An 18,643-nucleotide genomic window follows, 5' to 3' on the forward strand; every position below is an offset into this window, starting at 1 on the left:
ATTCACCATTCACAAAGAAATCAATGTAAATGGCCACAAAATGTAAAAAAATATTTAATATCAAGTCAAAATAAGGTATCGATTTCCAACTGCAAATTATATCTTTATAAAATAAAATATCAACAAAATTGACAGATAAAAAATGGCAATATACTAATTAATATGCTAATTAAAGTGTAGTGAGACAGGAATGATCATAACCTGTGATGGAAATATAAGTTATTACCAGTGTCTTTGAAAGCATCTTGATGATTAACTATTAAGAAATTAAATAGAATCCATACCTTTTGGTCAAATAACTCTACTTTTAGGAATCTGTTCTAAAGAAATTTAAAAAGTGGGCAAAGAATTATGTAAAGGCTTTTCATAACAGCATTGTTTAAACTAGCTAAAATTTAGGAAAAAATTAAATGCCTAATAAGAGTAGACAAGATGAAAGTAGATTATTTATAATACATATATATGACAAAATATTAACCAAACATTAAAGATCTTTAATACTGTGAAAATACTCCTATATATAATATTCATTGAAAAAACTGACATAAAATCACTCATTAAAATCATTTGTTGGGTACAAGTGCCAACTATTTTTTTTTAGGCATTGTGTTAAATCCTGAGTATTTAGTGATGCCAGTTTTGTTACATATCTTTATAGAAGGAAACATCACCATAATTACCATTGATTTTTCTGAGTTGTGGGATTATCATATTTTTCTTTTTTTATTTTTATTTTATTTTATTTTATTTTTTTTAAAGATTTTATTTATTTTTATTTGAGAGAGAGAGAATGAGAGAGAGGGAGTACATGAGAGGAGGGAGGGTCAGAGGGGGAAGCAGACTCCCCACTGAGCAGGGAGCCCGATGCGGGACTCGATCCAGCGACTCCAGGATCATGACCTGAGCCGAAGGCAGTCGCCTAACCGACTGAGCCACCCAGGCGCCCTTTTTCTTTTTTTATTAATTTTCATGCTTCTCTGCATTTTCCAAAATTTCTCCATGTTCATGTAAGGCAAGAAGCGAAACGCTTTAAAAGGTCATTTCTTCCCGTACTTTGACCAGAGTTCTGCCCAAAGATTGGGCTGCATCAAGCCCCTCAGTGGTGCAGGGGAGCTGGTAACACAAATCATCTTCTGGTTTATCTCTGGTTAACGGGGTGTGGGAATGGTGGGTAGTTAAAAACAAGAGGAGCTTACATTTTTGGATGTGGTGGAAGCTTGCGAGTGTTGCATAAGGAGAGCTTTTTGAAGAGGACACTGTGCCTTCCTGCTGAGATTCTGCAAAGCTGCATGTACGGCTGAGCTCCCCGAGCGCCTGGCTGCCTAGCAACTCCACATAAAGTCATCTTTCTCTCCTTTAAAAAAAAGAATTCCAGGCTATGCATGATTTAAATGAAGATGTTCTAGTTCACTGGAGCTTGGAGAGCAATTACTTGTAGCTGTCTTTGGCATTTGTGCCAGGTACATCAGAAAATACGATGAAGATGCTGTGCACGCCCCGCGACTTCATCTCCAACATGTGAAAAGCAGTGCAGCGGAAGGAGCAGCTCTTCTCCCGGGGCCCTACTTTGCTCTTGCAGCCTGACACTCTCTTGGAGAGAAAGTGGGGAACAGCAGGGTTTGGGCTTGGTTGGCCAGGTGAACCTACTTGGAAGGCCAAGGGTGGGGGAAGGGTAGGAGCAGAGCAGAGGGCACTCTAGTTTCCTGAGGCCCTCTCCCTCCACGGTCACTCTTCTGCCCCGAGAAGCCCTGGAGAATAAAAGCTAGATTAAGTAAGGTCTTCCTGGTGCTGCCGTCACTCCATCCCAGCTGCCCTCGTCCCACAGGAATTGAACGCGAGCCTGGAGCCTTCCTCGTCACTTAAAGTCTGTCCCACTGTCTGCACACCCTCGCGTGGTGTGTCTGAGAGCTCTTCCCTGCCGCTCCCCACCCCCCCACCATCCTCGATTCACTGCTTTCCTCCACCGACCATGGGCTTCCTCCAGGGCCGCTCAGAACTCCCATCCCGCTCATCTGGTGACTCCACTCCTGCTTCCGAGTCTTCTCCAGAATAGTGCCTCAGCCACAAAGCCGTCTTCTCTAGCTCTTGCCAAAGGATTGTGTGAGCAGGGGAGGTGCAATCGCAATAGCGATGCGAGGAAGGGCAAGGGAGACAAAAAGGCCTGTGTGACAGAATGGCCCTCCTCTTTTCTTTGCGAAGGTCACAGATAGTAATGATTTTATATGCCTGCACTAATTCTATAGGTAAGATTAAAACTCATTTTCATTAGTGACTATTATTTGTAAAAGCACTAGGCTGTAAGGGGCATGTATAAAGGAGTGTGACATCCTGCTCTCCAAACACTTATGGGCCAGTGGGAAAGACATATTAGTCAGCAAATAATACAAAGGACAAAGAAAGTAAGGGACCATGTTTATTGCAAGCTGTAGCCTGGGGAGAATAGCCTCTGCGTCATAGGCAGGAACGCTCACCCCTTTGGCGGCACCAAGGGCCTCTGGTGGCATGGCTAACTGAAATGTTCCTCCTGGATCTGGGGCAGATGGAGGAGGGCCACATGGAGGGCAGAGAAGCTGGAAACCAGAGGGGAGACCAGATATGGTTGGTACTACACATAATGATAGGACTTCCAACAGGCGAAGCCTGAGAGGCCTGTAGGAGGGCAAGAGATCCCGTGAAGTGGACAAAACATGAGGGATCAAAGCAGATGTCTTCCTTAACTAAAAAGACGCAAAGGACCAGCCTGCAGGGCAGGGAGGAGAGGAAAGAACCACACTGGGAGGCTGACTGGGAAGTAGACCCCAGAAATACCAGCCCCCACCAGGACACGCAGGAGGGCAGCTGACGTGAGGAGGCCACCATTTATCCAGCGGCTTCTGCGTCCCAGCCGCCAGGCTATTGCCAAGAACTGTGAAAGCTCTAAGATTTTACCCTTTCGAGTCAGCCTGCCGGTTTTCTGGATGCTGGTAGGAGGTAGAAAGGGCGGCCCAGCAAGGGCCCAATGAGCAGTGCGGGGTGAGGGGTGAGGGACGGCCCAGCAAGAGGCGTGAGCCCTTACGCATGTGCGTCCGTTCACCTGGCTCAAGTCGCAAGGGGGTCACGCAGATGGGGCCAAACAGATGCCTGTGCACATAGGTTTCCTTATGGGGAGGGACCTGGAGCTCAGGGAGCCCATGTCTTGTTGTTTTTTTAATAATACAAGTGTTTTAAAGATATCACACATGAATAATTAAAATCTGCAAAACGCAGGCTCAGAGAAAGGCCCCTAACCTTGTGTTCCCTCCCAGGCTCCCATGACTGCACTTCACTAGGGTCCTGTGCAACTACGGAGGGTCTTCTCAACTAATCTTATCAATGATTTAGTTTTTTTCACACTTAAAAAATTGACATATAATTGACATACAACATATTAGTTCCAGGAATACAACGTGATGAGTTGATATTTGTATATATTGGGAAATGATCACTACAACTAGTTAACATCGGTCACCACACATAGTTACAAATTTTTTTCTTCATGAGCGGTATTTTATTTTATTTTATTTTTTTAAAGCGGTATCTATTTTAATGAGCAGTAAGCATGCCTGCCCTTTGCTCTGGAGGGAGACATTTTTCCAAGGCTGTTTGCTGGACACATACCCTTTAAAAGGTGGCCCAGAAAGAACAAAGGATAGTCAATGCCTCTCCTTGCAAGATGTGCAGACATGCAAGAGACCCATGGAGAATTGCCTCCCAGCAGTTATGGACCTAATATCTAATGACTAGTCTGTGAAATGATCTGAAAGAGGTTACTGAGCATGCTTTGAAAATGGAAGTTGAGAAATTAGAACTACAGAACTGTATAAAATTCTAGAATGTGTGTCATTTTCCCCATGTTCCTTAATTTTGTGCATCTTGCCTTTTTATCTAGAGGATGAACAGTAACAGTTCAATAAAGGGATTTCAGAGAAGAAGGAGGAAAATGGAAAGATGGCTGAGGTCTTCCACCAGCATGCATTTGCAAGGGGCTGGGGTTGTCAATCCTCCAGCAGGGCCTCTGTTGGCCTATCTCTCCTGACTCGCCACCCCGGGCCCTGCATGGCTGGGCAGCCTCTGTCTCGGTCCAGGTCCTAACCCCCTCCAGCGCTGGAAAGAGGGCAAGTAACTACCCAGGGATCCAGGCACAGGCTGCAGCCGCATGTGGATACTGTCCAGGCAGGCAGTTTCCTGGATCTTACACAACAATGCGTTTAAGAAAGAATTAATCCAGGCAGAAATGACAGTGCTAATTTTATGCTACCTTAACATTAATCATAATTCTCTCTTATACTCAAGCATTTCTAGAAAAATTCATTTGATCTGTAAGATTCAATCTTAGCACTCTCGGAAGAGCTGGGGTTTCTGTGCATTTTTGAAACATCGTACTCCAATATTCAATTCCCCTTGTTTCGTGGCAGTCAATTCTCAGTGATCACAAACAAATTGTTCTGCTTTGCTGACATTCCAGTTCCTTTTTTTTTAAGATTTTATTTATTTATTTATTTGAGAGAGAGAAAGACAGAGAGAGAGCACGAGTGGGGGGAGGGAGAGGGAGAGGCAGACTCCCCGCTGAGCAGGGAGCCCAATTCAGGGCTCGATCCCAGGACCCTGAGATCATGACCTGAGCCCAAGGCAGACACTTAACTGACTGAGCCACCCAGTTCCTTTTTTTTTTTTTTTTAAATCTGTTCTTTTTTTTTTAATGTCCTTTTAAAAAAATGTCCTGTTTAGGACATTTTATTATCCATCAACCTCTAGACCAGGAATTAATTTCATTTGGGAAAGTGACAGGATATGTAGACTCCTCGACTGGTAGTAGTTGGCTCTTAACAAAGAAAAATTGGCTGGAGAAAACGGAAAACAACGGATGTCATCTATGATTTGTCACTGCTCTCTTCAAAATTAATAGTTCTCTAAATTCTAGAACTTAGCACTTTCAGAGAAATGATAATTAATCAGTGATGAAAACAATGCTATATGGTAACAGTGAAGCTTAACAACATTGTCTGCTGTATGTGAAGGCACCTAATGCCGAGGGAAAAATTAAAAACAACAACAACAACAAACACCAGAAAGTTTCTGTAATGCTTTCTTTCCATGACATCTGGAAGCTTATCTGGAACTTCTTACTTGGTGTGGGATCAAGTAAGAATGTAATAATGAAACTCACCACATTATAATGGATGATGCCCATAAGAGACACAACATCAATTCATTTCTTTCCTACAAAGTCTTGGATTAAATTTCTTGAATATTTTCCAGAATGAATGAATAATGGCTTTAAACCAGAAGATATCCTTGGTAATGGGGTTTGGCAATTCTTTTTCAAAGATAGAGTTCTTAGGATTAGACAAGCTGGTGATCCATATTGAAGAACTCAAGGGTGTAAGTTAATGTATCACTGAGGTTTATAGGGCGGGATTACATTCATCCTAATAAATGAGCATGGACTATGCATCAGAATGGCGTGTAGGCAAAGAAGTGTAAGTGGCTTGGCCAAAGGCCATAAGTGCTATTAAATAATTACACAGAAAGTGTAGGGCTTTTGAAGGTGGATCTATATAGCATATACTTCATAGGCCTAGGACATTATGTTCTGTGAACCTATATTTTGCTGTTACTGAGATGGGTATAGCACAATGAACAAGAGCTTAAACTCTAGAATCAAAGAGAGAGAGAGAACACAAGATCTCTGAGTTCAAGGGAGGGCTTATTCACTTGCTAGCCAGTAATTTAACATCTTTGTCCTTAAGATTAAGAAGGAGAAAATAAGAGAACCTACCTTCTAGAGCGTATGGAAAATTAAGTAAAATACTAGATGTAAAATAGCTAGCATAGTGTCTGGCACACAGGATCTGAGACTATTCATGCTAACTCTTATCATTATTATCACTGCAGTAATACCTAGCAGTCTTTTTTTTTTTTTTAAGATTTATTTATTTGAGAGAGAGAGAGAGAGAGAGACCGAGTGCGCAAGTTGGGGGAGGGGCAGAGGGAAAGAATCCCAAGCAGAGGGCGCCTGGGTGGCTCAGATGGTTAAGCATCTGCGTTTGGCTCAGGTGATGATCCCAGGGTCCTGGGATCGAGTCCCACATTGGGATCCCTGCTCCTTGGGAGCCTGCTTCTCCCTCTGCCTCTCTCTCTCTCTCTCTGTCTCTCATGAATAAATAAATGAAATCTTTAAAAAAAAAAAGAATCCCAAGCAGACTCCCCACTGAGCATGGAGCCCCACATGGGGGCTCACTCTCAGGACCCTGAGATCATGACCTGAGCTGAAACCAAGAGTCTGACGCTTAACCGACTGAGCCACACAGGTGCCTCTAAACCCAGCAGTCTTAAAACAGATTAGTAGTGTCGACCATCAGACATACTCAGAAATAAAGCTAAAGACTGGGAAAATCAGAATGAGTAGACTGGTATTGCTCATGGATCCACCAGGGAAATGCTAAGTGCTGCACTGCAGAACAGTTGATCTAGCAACTTAGGAAATTGTTTTATGATGAATATGAAATTAGATAAAGAGAGATGATAGAAGCAAGAGCAACTTAACAAAATTCATTGATCAATTCATTCCCTTTTTTTTTTTTGTCCAACAGATGGTTTTTGAGGGCCAAATGCCTACTGTAAAGTATGTGTATGCTAAAGGTATGAAGGAAATATCAGTAATCATCCCTGTCCTCCACTCAAGATATTAAGGGGAGAATGAGAGAATTAATATTTGTTTATTTAAAAGCAATGACAATTTATCTAGGTAAACTTCAAGCTACTTTCACATTTATTTCTGGCTATACTAAATACAGTTCTTGGAAAACAAATATATCTAGTTGTTGAACTGCCCCTGCAAAATTCTTACTGCTTATGTTATGGTGGACTGATTAATCGTACTTTCTTTCTCTGAACATAGATTTTTATAAGAAATCTTGCCTGAAGACGGAATTGGTCCTGCAAGTTCTCACTCCTTCTTTCAGAAAGTGGTGGGCAAAGATCACAAGGATGTCTCACCTCCCCTGCCAAGGGCAGTGTTGTTCAGTGTTCCTGGAGGATGGGGTGATCCAGAAAGTCTCCTGCGTAGGAGATATGTTGTGGTTTTGTTGGTGGAGTGGGAAAAACAGGAGATTGCCCACTTGAACTGCCCCCATGAATCAATTCCCAATACGGGATACCTGCCTAGAGGCATGGAGGAGAGAAGCCTGGGCTAGCTGCTCCACTTTTAAGTGGAGAGATGGACCTGAAGGGCATAAATTTCCGGGAGCACTTAAATATTCTTTCCAATGGACTCTACTTTTGAGAATGTTGGACCTTGTGCTCCATCAGAAGGAGGCATATTAAAACCTGTATTTACCCATCTGGAGGAAGAACTAGTTCAGGATTAGGTTGACAGAATGGAGAGATCATCATCCCAGAAATCTCTTTTCATGGAAGTCTGTACCTCAGTTGATTCTGGGTCAGTATGCAAGTGTGTGTGTGTGTGTGTGTGTTGGAGGATAAGAACCTGGGATTTTGATCTAAGTCTTCTGGACTTTAGAACTTGTTCTGAAAAGAGACCTACGGAGCTTGAGGGAGCAAGATCTAGAGCCAACATAGGTCTGACTAATGGTAACTTCAGAGAAGGGGGGCATTAGCATGGAGTGGAGCAATCAGAAAGAGCTCCACGGAGGAGCTGAGATCTGATCTAGGCCTGAAACAACGATGAGAATCTGGATAAGTGGGAGAGCACTGGGTCAGGTGTCAGAGTATCTGTGTTCTAGTTCTGCATTGCCCATTTGCCTGGCTATGGGACTTTGGATAAATTTCTTCAACTAAATTTTCTCCTTTACAAATGAAGATGCTTGATCCAGGATCTAAGGTCACTTTCAGTACCTGCCATATATATTTGATAATAGTAAAAGTGTCTGGTAAGTAGTTACATGCTGTATCAATGTAATTTCCAGTGAAAAGATCCACGTTCATGTTCCAACTTCAGAGTTTGCTGCACATACAATGCTTGTAAAAATGTGAATTTATTTGATGACAACCTATCCAATTACTTGTTCGATTCAATAAGCATCTATGAAGTGTTTGATGTGTACCAGGTTCTGTGCTAGGTCCTGGGCCTACAGAGATGAGTCAGACACAGTCCACAGAAGAGCTCAGTATTTGGGAAAGTAAAGTACCACCGTAAGTGCAATAAGTAATTGTGTTCAGAATATAGCAGAGGGAGTTATTAAATATTGGGCAGAAGAGGCCAGGGAAGAAGCCTACTCAGAGGTCATGATTCTGAGCTGAGTTTTGAAGGATTAAAGGGAACTCCCCAAATAAACAAGAGAGCACGAGGACATTCCAGGTAAAGAAGATAAATACAAAGGCATCAGGTAATGAACCTTGTGAGTGCAGGACTCTCCAGGGGGCTGGGTGCTGTGAGTGAGTGTGTGAAGTGTGAAAGTCGGGAGAGCTGCTGGTGGGGTGGAAAGCAGGAATGGATTGTGAAAGATGCAGCCAGAGAGGTGCTTGGTGTAAAACGCCAGTGGTTTTGGCATAAGGATATGTAGTCAAAAATGCATTATAAGCCTAAGATCAGTCAGCTGTAAAATAGGGAATGTGTTAGTCTCCGCGGGCCACCATAACAAAGTGTCACAGGCTGGGGGATTTCAACCACAGAGACTTGTTTCACAGTCCTGGAGGCTAGAAGCCCAAGATCAAGGTGTGAGCAGGGCTGGTTTCTTCTGAAGCCTCTCCCCGGTGGATGACTCCCATTGGGGATGGAGTGTGGGAAAGAATTCTTGCAAAGGCCTCCGTAGTCAATGTGCTTTCCAAGTAACTGCTGCTGATACTTGAGACAGAACAGAAGAGCGATACCTCTTGGCTATGCGTGTTGCTACCTTTCAATGGGCAGGTAAAAGCATGGATATGATCAATAAAATTAAAATTCCTCTAAAAAGTCTTACTGAATTAGTAGTGGATTTTTGTTGTATTTTTTCCTCAACTGCTTGATACTGACAGTATTCTGAGGAGTTCTTGAAATTATTCGACATTGAAAAGGGGATCTTCTTAAAACGAAAAGTTTGGGAGTCAACTAATCTTGATATAAAGGTTTGTCCTTCATGGAAAAAAAATCGAAATTTTTGCTCCAAGAATTGAAATCAACAGCTAGTGAGAACTCTCGGTTAAGATTTTGTTTCCATCTTTTGGTTTGGTTTTGATGACACTTTGTTTTCAGTGTAATTCCTTAGAACAGCTCTAGGGTAGGGCTGGGAGCCAGTGGTTTGTTTATCTTTCAACCAACGGGGAGAAACTCCAGGATTCCACTACAGGACACACGAAGACTAGTGCAGAGTGCAGACAAAACAGGATATTACTTTCTGATTTAGTTCCATGTGAGAATTTCCCAAAGGACTCTCGTGTTGCTTCTTCTAAATAATCTGCATGGCAGAGTGGCCCCCGACCTGCCCTGTGACCCCTCTGCATATTAGTGTAAATGGGTGTTGCCAAAAAAGAAATGATTCACAAAGGAAGGAAGATTTAACGAAAAATAGAGATGCTGGATGGAGCAACAATGGAAGCACATGTTCGTGAAAGGTATTTGTGCCTGGCTTTGAGAGGAAAGATGTCTGTTCATTGGTGTTAAGGAAGACTCAGATCTCTCCTCTGGGGGAGAGGGGGATGACCAACAGAATCACACTTGGGTTTCAAAAGCATTGTCAGTATGCTTGGCACCAGCTTTACCTTCCTCATTATCTTGGACTTGGACTAATCTATATGCCACTTTGAATTCCCTGAACATATCCTACAGGAGGGGTGGGTGGAGGGTAGCGGGGACCACCCCAGGCTAAAGCACCCCAGCATCCCCCTGCCCAAAGGTCCAGAAAGAGTGGTGACTCCATCCCTTGTCCCTCCTTTTCAGGACTCTTGACCCTATACCCTTCTCTAAGCTGGCACTCAGGAAAGACTGTGGAGGAGCCCGTTAAAATTCAGATGCTTTCCCATTGGCTGCAGAATAGAATTCGGGTCCCCTCAAACCCCAGATGAAGTTTATGGCCCTTCCCGCACCCCGGCCCCTTGTACAGCTCAGGCTGCAGGCACGTATTTTCACTTGTTCACTGAACTCTCCTGGCTAGTTCACAGGGCTTTGGATAATGCATTTCTGTCTGAAATGTTTTTCTCCAGCTGACAATTTTCTTACTCTTGAAGGGAAAACTTTCTGAGAAGCATCCCTGACTCCTCGGGGAGGCCAAGTGCTGGGCATACGGTAAGCACGCAATAAATCATAGGTGTTATTATTGTTAGGCCATTAGCCCTCCCCACCTCTGGATTTCCATAGCCCTTTGTCTGTAAATGTTAGAGCACCTAGTTGCTATTACTGCTGTTTGCATATCTTTCTCCCTCATTAGTCTGTTTTGTACCTCTAGCATTTAGCACAGTACCTGGTACAGCCTTTGTTAAATGAATTGGGCTCAAACTCTGGTACCTGGAAAAGCCACTGAGGCACACATTCAGAAGATAAGGTATAATGGGAGGGAAGGGTGAAGGTGGGAGAACAGATCTCCTGGCCATCTCTTAAGGGACTGCATCTACCCTGGGCAATTGCTGTTATGTAGGAATACTTAGATTAAAAACAAAAACAAAAACAAACAAACAAACAAAAAACCAAACACCGTAGACCTGAATTTTTATATGTATTCTCTAAGCTTTAAACTCCTGGCAACTAACATGAGTTTTCAAAACCACTGAGGAAGCCAAGTAAAACAAGTTTGAGGACTGCCAGTTTCCGTCTCATTTAAAGACTGGAGGGGGTGAATGAGTGTTGACTGGTCCCTAGAGGACACCCTGTCTCTCCCAGAGCCAGGATGACCGCTGCAGCTCTGTCTGCCAACATCAGGAATGGGAGCACTTCCTTTCCACTTTCTAGAGCACACCCGCCATCTTCCACTTCCAGAGTCTCTACGGGCTGTGGGTCTACCGACAAGCTGCCCAGCCACAGAATTTCCTGCCTGTGTTAAGGACTGGCCGTCAATGCCATCCAAAGTCAGGCTTTGCATCCCTCAAATGGGCCTGTCTGGCTGGTCTGGACACCACCTCTGTGTAGGAAGTGAGGACAGGAGGGACTCTGATGAGAAGGGCGGAGTCAACCCCATCTTCAAATGGGGAAAGGAGACCCGGATGGTCATTAGGGGGCTTAGATTTCAGTTCTGATCGTATTGGAGTTGTCTGAGTGATCATAGGTTCTTTATTTCTGTTTTTTTTCTCAGTTATTCTTCACCACAACCCTGCGAGGCAAGTATTTTTAGCTTTAGTCCATTGATAAGGTTACAGAACGTGGAGGGAGAATTCACCTAATATCACACAAAGAGAAAGTGCAAGGCTGGGAATTGACTTACCTCCAAAGTCTTTGATTGTGTCCATTCCTCCATGATGTCCCTTGCATGTGATGGGGTTTGGCCCAGGGGGGAGATGGAGAAAATGTCTTTCACTTTCCTCTCTTATGTGTAAGGTGAGGTAACTATGCAGGGACAGGCAGTTCTCCTGTCCCTGGTTTCCTGATCTTACAGCTTGAACAGGCAAAGAAGGGGATCTCAGCTTCTTAGGCTAGAGATGCTTCTTTCATTCTATTCAGCCCAGCACTTCCAAAATGTATCTTACCATGGAGCTCTTTCTCAGAGCACTTACTTCTTCATATTCATGGTCACTGGTGTTCCAAGGAACACTCTTTGAGAAATGTTCCATTTACCTCAGCACAGGGCAGCCTCTTAAGAGAAACAAGTCTTAAGTATCTTCTGGATGCATGAGCAAGTAATGAAGCTGACTCCAGGCTAGGAGAAAGCTGAAGTGGGGAGAGCTGGAGGAAAAGAAAACCCAGAAGGACAGGTTGATGATAATAAATAGGCTCAGACTTTATGAAAACCATAGATAATGCTGTGGAAAGGGTGTTAACAAGAGAATGTTTAAGAAAGAACCTTGATTATGAGAAAGCCTGTCAACTCCAGGAATGTCTTAACTGTGAAAGGCCAGGGAGGGAGGGGCTGGGGAATATTTCTCTCTGCAGGATTTTAAACAGAATAGCCTCCCCTTGGCAAGTCTCAGGTGTGGATGTTTCTAGAGCCACAGGATAGATTAGATTATCTCAACATCTTTAGAAATCATCCATTTTAGCCATCACCTCAAAACCACATCCGAAAGATCCGGGGAAGTACAAGGACCACACAAGTTCGCAAGCAGGTCGAGAGCAGAGCTCACAGTTTCTGCCATGACGCCCATTGCCTCCGAACCTTCCAAACAGATACAGACAACCAGAGATCGCAGCCGGCCGCCTCTTGGCGGGAGCCAAGCAAACAAGACATGTGTGATGACCACAAATGGTCAGCTCCGCTGGGGAGCATGCCTAGTGAAAAGACTCACCCAAAATAAACAGAACACAAGGGGATTTGGGATTCCTAAATGTCACAGCAAGGCAAATTCCAACTTCTTGTAACTTTATGAGATGTTATAATTAAAAATAAACATGCAAGCCTGGGCGCTCACCCCTAGGTAAAAATTTCACGGTCTCTTGTGCTGTGACAGGCCATTAGTTAGGGTAATTAGGCTGTGTGTGCATCTCTCTTGCGTTGCCTTCTTGGGGCCAAGCAGGGTGGTGGCTGGAAGTGGCGGGGGGACTTATTTAAGCCCCAAGACACATCCATGCGGGAAGGGGAAGTGGGTGTCCCCCTGGCACTAAGGAGAGAGGATCCTTGGACCATCTCCAGGAGCCTCAGGCTGCAGTCCGCAAGCCTCACCAGTTAGCACTGACAGGCGATGAGTCATCCTTCCAGCTTGAATGAGGCTCATTATTCAAAAGGAGGTGCTAGAGTGCCAGTTGGGGTGGTTGGAAATAAATATATCTGAGTGTGTTTCAGCACTGCCATCTCAACTCCTACTCTGAAAAATGTCAGATGCTTCCCACCTCACTGTCGCTGGTGAGCACATTGCACTGTCAAGGAGAAGGCTCAGTTTAGCCCTCTGAGAAGTAGAGATGCTAATGCCCGCCCTGCAGGCCTGTGGGGGTAGAGGCGCTGGCAAGAGACAAGCGTCCTGCAGAGTGCCTGGCCCTGCACAGGCCTACAGAGAAGACAGCAGGTTTGAGCAATGACCCTGGCTCTTTGGAGCTTCAATGGACGTGGGTGTGAAACTGTTGCTTACCGTGTGAGTTTGGATGACTTATTCTAACTTCACTTTCCTTGTCTGCAAAATGATCAGAGTAATAATTGTCTTACTATCTACCCTGCAGTATTGCGAGAACATCAAAGATAATGCACAAGAGTGCCCAGCACAGTGTCTGTGTGTCGTAGGGCATCAAATCCTGATTTTTGCCAAACCAAATATTTAGATATAACTGAAATTCACTTTTATAGTCCAGATACCACTATGCTGCCTGGGCCTTCTTTCTGCCGCCATCTTGAATATGTTCCCGCAGTGAGAAAGAAGAGTGATAACAGCTCATACTTGCTAAGTACTTACTTTGTGCCACGCTCCGTTCTAACACTGTATGTGTGAACTCTTTCGGTCTTTATAACAACCCTGTGAGGCTTTACAGGTGCTAAACCCGAGGCAGAGGAGAGTAAGTGATCTCTCTGACCACGTCACATGTCCAGAGAGTGGCTGCGCCGCCATCATACCCAGGCAGCCCTCCTACGAGCTATTCCCCCACTACGTCACTGCCTCTTACAAGATCCGGATACCTCCCCCTTTCTCTCCCTCGGTTCAGTCAGGGAATTTCACAGAATCATAATTGCAACCTTTTGAGGAAACCTTATGAAACAGCTGATTGATTCCCGTGCTTTTTCGTCTCCATGGCAGTCCCATTTTGCAGATGGGACAACTGACGCACAGAGAGAAAGGCTCCTGAACCTTGGTACAGTCCCAGTTGCTTAATCTCAGGCTGTTTCTGTGATGCTCAGTACTTGAAATTCCCTTTTCTGAGCAGTTCAGTTAATTGCTTCCAGCTCATGTATGTTGGGCCTGCATCAACTCCCTGAATACCTGTGAGATCAAACTACCTCTCATTTATTTTTACTTGGAGGTGTTTTATAAATGACTGCGGTCTGGGCAGCTAAAACTTTAAAAAAGTGGTTTCCCACATAGATTCATAGAATTCCCTTCCTCTAATTGGAATTAAATTAGATACAAAAAATTGATTTCTTTTCTGATAAAACACAGAAGCACAATTATGGTAAGATAGCTAGAAGCTCTGTTGCTTCGGCTAAGGATTCCTGGTTGTCACTCGCCTGACAATCAGTAAAAGCTCCAGGCTGAATAGGCTAGTAGCAATAGTCCTGATGCCTGCCTTACACATCACATGAACGCGTCCTCTGACAAAATAATTTATTAGGGACACATCAGGGAGGCGGGCGGTCTCATCCCACACTGGTGATGCCATCCTGCATTCCTTCTCTCACTCTCAGGTGAGGTCACTTACTTGTTCCTCACTGCTCCAGCCAGGAAGGAGATTGCTGTAAGTAGTCACAAGACTCTGGGGCCATGAAATTCAGGGAAAATATTTTATAACATGTGATAAATCACAAACTAATCAAAACTTGTGTCCAACCCAACTTGGAGCACTCCCTATCTGGAGCTTTTTGCTTACTGCTTCTCCCTTATTAGACCAATATTTTCTGAGACTTATCTCCAGTCTCAGAAACAAGCTAGGACACTAGACATGACAAATGTATTCCTAGAAAACCATATATCTAAGAGACTCTGCAATATACAGTTCCAAATATATATGTGATTACCTAGTGGAACTTCTTGATTTGAATGATAGGTTTTATTAGCAGGAGTATTCAGCCTGCTCTTTTGGAATTTGCCCTCTGAAAATCTACTCCATCTCAACTTGTTGGTAAGAAGAAACCAAAACTGTGTGGGCCTCCTATGCAGGCAGCCTAGAGTGTCCTTTCCTGGAGAGAGGGCAGGAGTTCAAGTTCTCCTGTGCTATGAACCAGCTGCGTAACTTTATTTTTTTATTTATTTTTGGTTGTGTAACTTTAAATAAGAATTAAGTCTTCTGAGTTTCAATATACTACTTCTTAGAAAAAAATTGGGATAATAACACAGACTCAGCGGGGTCACTGTGAGTATAAAATGAAAAAAAAAAGAAGAAAGCACTTTGTAAACTCAAAATGCCAACCAATTGTTCAAAATTATGGGCTTTGACTTGAGGAAAGATGAAAAGACTAGATCTTCTCTTGCCTCCAAATGATCTCCCTTCCCTGTTGCCATGACTTCCTGGTATTCTCACAACATGAGTGCCTTGGAGTTAAGGTGAGTAAACCTAAGAATACCTTGCAGATGTGTCATACGTGTTTCTGGAAGTGGAGACTCATTAAGGCAAAGATTCCCTTCTAGATTTATTTGTCTCATTGCTTAATAATAATGATGGTCATGTAACAGGCTATTAAGATGGCCTTCTTTCTGGCTTCAAAGGCTCAGAGCAAAAGGTCAAGTGCCCCAGATTCCAAAACGGTGTTTAGACCGCTTATGCAAGACTTTCAAAGATAGTGGCACATAACTCATCTGGGTACCCTTTGTCCATCATCCATTTAGAGGGGTCAAGTCCAAGGCCAACACAATAGAAGATGTCTGTGTAGAGATGTCAGAGAACCGTGCATTCCACCCGTCCGAACCCACCCCACCTCTGGGAGTGGAGAACAAGAGGGATTCTGCTTCTGTCTCTTCAAGCCAGAGAGAGGGTGCCCTGAAAGAAGAACGCAAGTGCCTTGAAATATGCCTGCTACATTTAGGGCATGAGAACTAGCGGGAGGGCGGTGGCTGGATCGGACTGAGGCAGCCACACTGAGAGCAACAGTGGCACTAGGTGTCCTTCCTCTCTCAGTGGAGTGAGGATGAGTAAGCACTTCTCAGGGACCAGATCTGGTTCATGACAGAGAGGGAAGACCATGGGCCCTTTTGAATCCCACCCAAGAGGACTGTGGAGGAGCCATGTGACCTCAGGATGGGGGGCACTGTTGCCCAGGAAAGAGGAATTATAATATCTGACTGAGAAGAGTCAGTGCTTTTCTTGCTGAGAATTTCAGATTCCTTGTTGGGGACTCTGCATTCCAAGGACCCCACTGGGACCATATCTGAGGAGACTACAAAATGCCCTAAGGGGGAAGTAGTTAGCTGGGCATCTGCCATAACCATCTTCAGGTTAGGTCTGTGTAGTCAAGAAGAGGTGTCCTGACTCTTAACCTCTCTACTCTTCACTCTTTCCTTCCCACCTCCAACTCTGCATGCCCAGAGGCAAGCTGGAGGGAAGCAGAGACAGAGGAGAGCAAAGTGTGGAAGGAGAGAGAAGTCAGCACTTCCCTGCTTCTTTGGCAATTTCCTGACTTAAGCTAGAGAAGAAGAAAAGTTTTAAAATGGATAAGAATATGGAGTTAAATGGTTATGACTCAGGAATGGATATTTAGATTGTTAAAAGGACTATTCTTGTGGATCAAAGTGACTTAAAGACTTACTTCCTGAGAATGGTGAGAAGAACTGTGATTTGTGTTGTTTTTTTAAGAAATGTTATAGCTTAAAAACATACTTAATGTTCCCTACTTAATTGCATTATCAGAGAACATGTTTTAAATTATACTAATTCTTCAGAAAAGGTTGATAATTCTTTCGGAGGCTTCATTTCTGAGTCTGTGTTCCCTTCAGACAACATATATGAGCAGCCTTGGATGCTTAAATTTGACTAACTTCATCTGTACTCCTGCAATGATACTACCTGTTCCTATTTAAGAGCAGATCTTGTGGAATCATGGAACCAGCATTTTAGAGTCTAATATTCTCTGAACAGAAAAACAAGTACTAGTGCATGGTCATTTTTTGTAACTGATTCATGTCTTTTTGAAAAATAGAAACATGCTCTTTATTTGTAAGCACAGGGATATATATATCCATCCTTGAGATTAAATCTGTTAATTATATTGTTCAAATTTATATATTCTTTTTTTTTTTTTTTTAAAGATTTTATTTATTTATTTGACAGAGAGAGACACAGCGAGAGAGGGAACACAAGCAGGGGGAGTGGGAGAGAGAGAAGCAGGCTTCCCGCGGAGCAGGGAGCCCGATGCGGGGCTCGATCCCAGGACCCTGGGATCATGACCTGAGCCGAAGGCAGACGCTTAACGACTGAGCCACCCAGGCGCCCCCAAATTTATATATTCTTACAACTTTCATATCTGCTTGCTCTTTCTAGAAGAGTGTATTAAAATCTTCCACTATGCTTGTAGATTTATTAATTTCTCCTTGTAATCAGGTCAATTTTTATGTTAGGTATTTTATGGTTAAGTTGGTAGGTGCATAAATATTTATGCTTGCTATATCTTTTGGTGGAGTATCATATTTATTATTATGTAGTATCCTTCTTTATTTAGACTAAATTATATTTTGTTAAAGTTGTTAATTTTGTTAATTTTACTGAATTATACTTTAAATTCTATTTTATCTGATATTTAATATCACTATACCAGATCTTTTTGGTTAGTTTTGCCTTTTTACCATTTGTCTTTTCAGTCTTTCTGTGTAAAATTTTCTTTAGTTGATTCTTTAGTAAATAGCAAAGAACTTTATCTTGATTTTGTCTCTAATATAAAGACCTCTGTCTTAAAGCAGACTTCAGAACAAGGAAAATCATCAGGGAGAAAGAGGGGCACTACATAATGACAACGGGGTAAATTCTCCAAGAACACATTATAGTCCTTAGTGTATATGCACTTAACAACAGGACATCAAAATATGTGAGGTAAAAACTGATAAACCTACAAGGAGAAATAGACAAATGTATAGTTAGACACCAATCCCACTCTATCAGTAATTGACAGATACAGCAGTCAAAAGTCAGTAAGGATATAGTTGAACAGTGGTACCAATCGACTGAATCTAATTAACATTTATAGATTATTTCATTCAACAGCAGAATTTGAATTCTTAAGTTTACATGAAACATTCACCAAGATAGGCCAAATTTCAAGCTATAAAAACACACCTTAACAAATTTAAAAGAATAGAATAACAGAAGGAGAGCTGGTAAGCCCTCAAATACGGACATTATGCAACACCCAGTTAAATAATACATGGGTCAAAGAAAGAAGTTTTGGAGAAATTAGAAAATATTTTTAATTCAATGAAAATATAACATCAAAATTTGTAGGATTCAGCAAAGGCAGTACTTAGAGGGAAATTTATAGCACTGAACACATATGTTAGAAAAGAAGAAAGATCTAAAATCAATAATCTAAGATTCCATTTTAGGAAACTAGAAAAAAGAATTAATTAAATAAAAAGTAGGCAAAAAGAAAAGAAAGAAAAGAAAAAGAAATAATAAAAATCAGCAGAAATCAATAAAACAGAGAACAGAAAAACAATAAAATTAATGAAACCAAAGACTACTTCTTTGAAAAGATCAATGAAATTGATAAGCTTCTAGCCAGGCTAAGAAAAGACAAGATGCAAATTACTAATATCAGAAATGGAAGAGGGGCCATCACTCTTGATCCCATGGACATTAAAAGGATAATAATGGAATATAATGAACAATTCTTTGCCTGCAAATTGAATAATTTAGATGAAATGGACCAATTATTTGATAGAATCTCTGCATTTTAGTGAATTTATTTATTCATAGTAC

General features: G+C 42.6%; 1 long non-coding RNA gene across 2 annotated transcripts in view; it reads right to left on the minus strand.

Annotated features, from left to right (window-relative positions):
* Positions 1-735: 735 nt before the first annotated feature.
* Positions 736-18,643, minus strand: part of LOC115943244 (uncharacterized) — a 114,117-nt gene continuing 96,209 nt past the window's right edge. For both annotated transcript variants that reach the window (XR_014138943.1, XR_014138942.1), the window contains exon 5: positions 736-1,748. This is a non-coding gene — a long non-coding RNA (uncharacterized LOC115943244). The remainder of the gene's footprint in view (positions 1,749-18,643) is intronic.

Source organism: Leptonychotes weddellii, chromosome 11 (genome assembly GCF_054177405.1).
Source record: "Leptonychotes weddellii isolate Sample4059 chromosome 11, ASM5417740v2, whole genome shotgun sequence".
NCBI classification, from domain to species: domain Eukaryota; kingdom Metazoa; phylum Chordata; class Mammalia; order Carnivora; family Phocidae; genus Leptonychotes; species Leptonychotes weddellii.